This window comes from Arachis duranensis, chromosome 7, assembly GCF_000817695.3.
Source record: "Arachis duranensis cultivar V14167 chromosome 7, aradu.V14167.gnm2.J7QH, whole genome shotgun sequence".
Taxonomy (NCBI): domain Eukaryota; kingdom Viridiplantae; phylum Streptophyta; class Magnoliopsida; order Fabales; family Fabaceae; genus Arachis; species Arachis duranensis.
In genome coordinates, this window is record NC_029778.3 from 33,434,419 (window position 1) to 33,440,633 (window position 6,215).

The 6,215-nt window shown below is 35.7% G+C and overlaps 1 non-coding gene across 1 annotated transcript; it reads right to left on the reverse strand.

The window, feature by feature from the left end:
• Nucleotides 1-1,536: 1,536 nt before the first annotated feature.
• LOC127740846 (small nucleolar RNA R71) lies at nucleotides 1,537-1,644 on the reverse strand. Its single transcript, XR_008001702.1, has one exon. It is a non-coding gene; the product is annotated as a small nucleolar RNA R71 (small nucleolar RNA).
• Nucleotides 1,645-6,215: the final 4,571 nt, after the last annotated feature.

Consider the following 6,215-nt stretch of genomic DNA (forward strand, 5'->3'; position numbering starts at 1 on the left):
TTAATCCAAAAAAATAAAAAAGTAATATCTTTTCCTTATTTTACTCATAAATTTCGAAATTTTGGGTTGATTTAGTCAAAGATTTTTAAAATTTAGTTGTTTCTTGTTAGTCAAGTCAAAATTTCAATTTAAAAATTCTATCTTTTCAAATCTTTTTCAAAATCAAATCTTTTTCATTTTTCTTTCATGTTTTTTTTCCGAAATTTTTTTAATTAATTTTCAAAATCTTTTTCTTAATTTTATTTCATAATTTTTGAAATTATTTCTAACATTTAATGTTTTGATTAAAAAATTTCAAGTTTATTACTTTCTTGTTAAGAAAGGTTCAATCTTTAAGTTCTAGAATCATATCTTTTAGTTTCTTGTTAGTCAAGTTATCAACTTTAATTTCAAAAATCAAATCTTTTTAATTTCTTTTTCAAAACTTTTTCAAAATAAATTTCAATCATATTTTTTTCAAAATTTAATTTCAAAATCTTTTTCTAACTTCTTATCTCTTCAAAAATTTGACTTTCAAAGCTTTTCAACTAATTACTTGATTTGTTTTTTTAATATTAAAAATTTACTATTTCTTATCTTTTCAAAATCACCTAACTACTTTTTCACTTCTCATTTTTGAAAACAACTAACCACTTTTTCAAAATTCTTTTTAAGTAACTAAATGTTTTAAATTCTAATTTTATTTTATTTCTTTTAATATTTTCAAAACTAACTTAATTAATTAAATAAAAATAAAAATATTTTTCTTTTCACTCTTCTTAAAATTTGAATACTCTCTCTCTCTCTCTCATCTCTTTTTATTTATTATTTATTTACTAACCTTTCTCTTCTACTCATCTAGTAATTCGAACCCTCTCCCTCTCTCTGTGTTCAAATTTTTCTTATTCTCTTTCTACCTCATTCTTCTATTCTTCTTTTTCTCTGACACATAAAGGAATCTCTATACTGTGACATAAAGGATTCCACTACTCTCTTTGTTCTCTTCTTTTTCATATGAGCAGGAACAAGGATAAGGACATTCTTGTTGAAGCTGATCCTGAACCTGAAAGGACTCTGAAGAGGTAGCTAAGAGAAGCTAAAGCACAACACTCCAAAGAGGACCTTACAGAAAATTTTGAAAAAGAAGTAGACATGGCAGCCGAACCCAACAACAATGCTAGAGATGCAAGGAAGATGCTTGGTGACTTTACTGCACCAACTTCCAATTTCTATGGAAGAAGCATCTCAAAACCTGCCATTGGAGTAAACAACTTTGAGGTTAAGCCTCAATTAGTTTCTTTAATGCAGCAGAATTGCAAGTTTCATGGACTTCCATCGGAAGATCCTCATCAGTTCTTAGTTGAATTCTTGCAAATCTGTGATACTATTAAGACCAATGGAGTTGATCCCGAGGTCTACAGACTTATGCTTTTCCCCTTTGTTGTAAGAGACAGAGCTAGGATATGGTTGGACTCACAACCTAGAAAAAGTCTGAACTCTTGGGACAAGTTGGTCACTACTTTCTTGGCCAAATTCTTCTCACCTGAAAAACTGAGCAAGCTTAGAGTGGATGTCCAAACCTTCAGACAGAAAGAAGGTGAATCCCTCTATGAAGCTTGGGAAAGATACAAGCAATTGATCAAAAGGTGTCCTTCTGACATGCTTTTAGAATGGAGCATCTTGAATATATTCTATGATGGTATGTCTGAATTATCCAAGATATTATTGGACCACTCTTCTGGTGGACCTCTTCATCTGAAGAGAACCCCTGCAAAAGCTCAGGAACTCATTGAGGTAGTTATAAATAATTAGTTTAGGTACACTTTTGAAAGAAATCTTGTGAGTAATGGGATGACTCAAAAGAAAGGAGTTCTTGAAATTGATACTCTGAATGCCATCTTGGCTCAGAACAAAATATTGACTCAGCAAGTTAATATGATTTTTCAGAATCTGACTGGATTGTAAGCAGCATCCGGTAGTACTAAAGAAGCTTCCTCTGAAGGAGAAGCTTATGACCCTGAGAATCCTGCAATGGAAGAGGTGAATTACATGGAAGAATCCTATGGAAACACCTATAATCCTTCATGGAGAAATCATCTAAATTTCTCGTGGAAGGATCAACAGAAGCCTCAACAAGGCTTCAATAATAATGGTGGGAGAAATAGGTTTGGCAATACAAGCCTTTTTCATCATCTTCTCAGCAACAGACAGAGAATTCTGAGCAGAGCCTCTCTGACTTAGCAACCATAGTCTCTGATTTATCTAAGACCACTCTTAGTTTCATGACTGAAATAAGGTCCTCCATCAGAAATTTGGAGGCACAAGTGGGTCAGCTGAGTAAAAGAGTTACTGAAACTACTCCTAGTACTCTTCCAAGCAATACAGAAGAGAATCCAAAGAGAGAGTGCAAGGCCATTAATATAACCAAAATGGATGAACCTATAGAGGAGGAAGAGGCAGTGATTTCCAGTGAGGAAGACCTGAATGGACGTCCACTGACCAATAAGGAGTTCCCTAATAAGGAACCAAAGGAATCTGAGGCTTATATAGAGACCATAGAGATTTAACTAAATTTACTATTGCCATTCATGAGCTCTGATGAGTATTCTTCCTCCGAAGAGGATGGAGATATTATTAAAGAGCAAGTTGCTCAGTACCTAGGAGCAATCATGAAACTGAATGCCTTGATTCAGCAGAAATTACCTCAGAAGAAACTTGATCCCGGAAGGTTCTTAATACCTTGTACCATAGGCACCATGACCTTTGAGAAGGCTCTGTGTGACCTGGGGTCAGGTATAAACCTCATGCCACTCTCTGTAATGGAGAAACTAGGGATCTTTGAGGTACAAACTGCGAGAATCTCACTAGAGATGACAGACAAATCAATGAAACAGGCTTATGGACTTGTAGAGGATGTCTTAGTGAAGGTTAAAGGCCTTTACATCCCTGCTGACTTCATAATCCTAGACACTGGGAAGGATGAGGATGAATCCACCATCCTTGGAAAACCCTTCCTAGCCACATCAAGGGCTGTGATTGATGTGGACAGAGAAGAGTTAGTCCTTTAATTGAGTGAAGACCACCTTGTGTTTAAGGCTCAAGGATCTTCTTCTGTAAACATGGAGAAGAAGCATGAAAAGCTTCATCCAATTCTCTCCATACAGAGTCAAGCAGAGCCTCCACACTCAAACTTTAAGTTTGGTGTTGGGAGGCCGCAATCATGCTCTGAGCATTTGTGAAGCTCTGTAAGAGCTTCCTGTCAAGCTATTGGCATTAAAGAAGTGCTTTTTGGGAGGCAACCCAACTTTATTATCTATGTTAATTACTTTTCCATTTCAATTTCCATTATTAGTTTATGTTTTCTTTAGGTTGATGATCATGTGGAGTCACAAAATCAGCTACAGAATTAAACTAGAATAAAAAAGCAGCATCAAAAGCAGCACACCCTGGAGGACAGGCTTACTGGCATTTAAACGCCAGTAAGGATAGCAGAATGGGCATTTAACGCCCAAGCAGGCAGCATTCTGGGCGTTTAACACCAGAATGGGCAGCATTTTGGGCATTTAACACCAAAAATGGCAGCATTCTAGGCGTTCAGAAAAACGCCCAGTAAAGAAGGATTCCTGGCATTTAATGCCAGCCAGGGTATCTGGCTGGGCGTTAAACGCCCAAAGAGGCAGTCAAGTGGGCGTTAAACGCCAGAATGGATAGCATTCTAGGCGTTTAACGCCAGGATGACACAAGGGAGGTAATTTTGTTTCCAATTTGATTTTTTTTTCAATTTTTCATGTTTTAATTCATAATTTTTTTGCATCAAACATATTTTAAACGTTTATCTTTCAATTTCTATTTTCAAAAATTAATAATCTTTCCAATTCTTTTTTATTCTGTTTCAATTCTTTTCAATTCCTTCTAAAATGTTTTCAAAACTTACATATCTTTTCAAATTCTTTTCAACTCTTTTTAATTTTTCTTGTATACAGTAATAAGTTTTCAAAATTAATTGCATCATTCTTCTTCTACTCCCTTCTATTTTATTTTGCTCGAGGACGAGCAAACCTTTTAAGTTTGGTGTGGAAAAAAGCTCTGCTTTTTGTTTTTCTATAACCATTAATGGCAACTAAGGCCGGAAAAACCTCTAGGAAGAGGAAAGGGAAGGCAGTTGCTTCCAACTCCGAGTCATGGGAGATGGAGAGATTTATCTCAAAAGCCCATCATTAGAAAGAGGATGGAGCAAATAAGAGAGCCCACTCATGGACCTCACCAAAAAGCCATGAGAAAGGAGCAATAAAGGCACATAAGAGACATAGAGGAGCTCAAGAAGTCCATTGGTTCTTCAAGAGGAAGAAGAAGCCACCTTCACTAAGGTGGACCCGTTCTTTAATCTTTTTGTTTATTTTCTTTTCTATTTTCGGTTTTTATGCTTTGTGTTTTGACTATGTTTGTGTCTTCATTACATGATCATTAGTGTTTAGTGCGTATGTCTTAAAGCTATGAGTGATTCCATGAATCTTTCACCTTTCTTAAATGAAAAATGTTTTCTGAAAAGGAAAAAGAAGTACATGAATTTCGAATTTTATCTTGAAAATAGTTTAAGTATTTTGATGTGGTGGCAATACTTTTTGTTTTCTGAATGAATGCTTGAACAATGCATATTTTTTATAGTGAAGTTTATGAATTTTAAAATTGTTGGCTCTTGAAAGAATAATGAAAAAAGAAAAATGTTATTGATAATCTAAATAATCATAAAATTGATTCTTGAAGCAAGAAAAAGCAGTGAAAAACACAAAGCTTGCGAAAAAAATTTGCGAAAAATAAAAAAAAAGAAAGAAAAAGAAAGAGCAAGCAGAAAAAGCCAATAACCCTTTAAACTAAAAGGCAAGGGTAAAAAGGATCCAAGGCTTTGAACATCAGTGGATAGGAGGGCCCAAAGGAATAAAATCTTGGCCTAAGCGGCTAAATCAAGCTGTCCCTAACCATGTGCTTGTGTCATGAAGGTCCAAGTGAAAAGCTTGAGACTGAGTGGTTAAAGTTGTGATCCAAAGCAAAAAAAGAGTGTGCTTAAGAACTCTGGGCATCTCTAACTGGGGACTCTAGCAAAGTTGAGTCACAATCTAAAAAGGTTCACCCAGTTATGTGTATGTGGCATTTATGTATTCGGTGGTAATACTGGAAAAAAATGCTTAGGGTCACGGCCAAGACTCATAATATAGCTGTGTTCAAGGATCAACATATTAAACTAGGAGAGTCAATAATACTATCTGAATTCTGAGTTCCTATGGATGCCAATCATTCTGAACTTTAAAGGATAATGTGAGATGCCAAAACTGTTCAGAAGCCAAAAGCTACTAGTCCCGCTCATCTAATTAAAACTAATCTTCATTGATATTTTGAAATTTATTGTATTTTCTCTTCTTTTTATCCTATCTTGTTTTTTCTAGTTGCTTGGGGACAAGCAATGATTTAAGTTTGGTGTTGTGATGAGCGGATAATTTATACGCTTTTTGCCATTGTTTTTAGGTAGTTTTTAGTATGTTTTAGTTACTTTGTATTATATTTTTATTAGTTTTTATGCAAAAATCACATTTCTGGACTTTACTATGGGTTTGTGTGTTTTTCTATAATTTCAGGTATTTTCTGGCTGAAATTGAGGGACTTGAGCAAAAGTCTGATTCAGAGGCTGAGAAATGACTGCAGATGCTGTTGGATTCTGACCCTCCTGCACTCAAAGTGGATTTTCTGGAGCTAAAGAAGCCCAATTGGCGCGCTCTCAACTGCGTTAGAAAGTAGACATCTTGGGCTTTCCAGAAATGGATAATAGTCCATCCTTTGCCCGAGATTTGACGGCCCAAACTGGCGTAAAACGCCAGCCAGAGACTCTTTTTTGGCATAAAACGCCGGAACTGGCACCAAAGCTGGGGTTAAATGCCCAAACTGGCACCCAAGCTGGGGTTTAACTCCAAGAATGGCCTATGCACGTGAAAGCTTCAAAGCTCAGCCCAAACACTCACCAAGTGGGCCCTGGAAGTGGATTTCTACACTATCTGCACTTAGTTACTTATTTTTTTCTGTAATCCTTAGTAACTAGTTTAGCATAAATAGTACTTTTTACTATTGTATTTGAATTTTTTTGGATCATCTTTCGGTCTTTTGATCAACTTTATGCTTGGCTGGCCCCACGGCCATGCCTACGCTATTTTCTCTTATGTATTTTCCAACGGTGGAGTTTCTACACC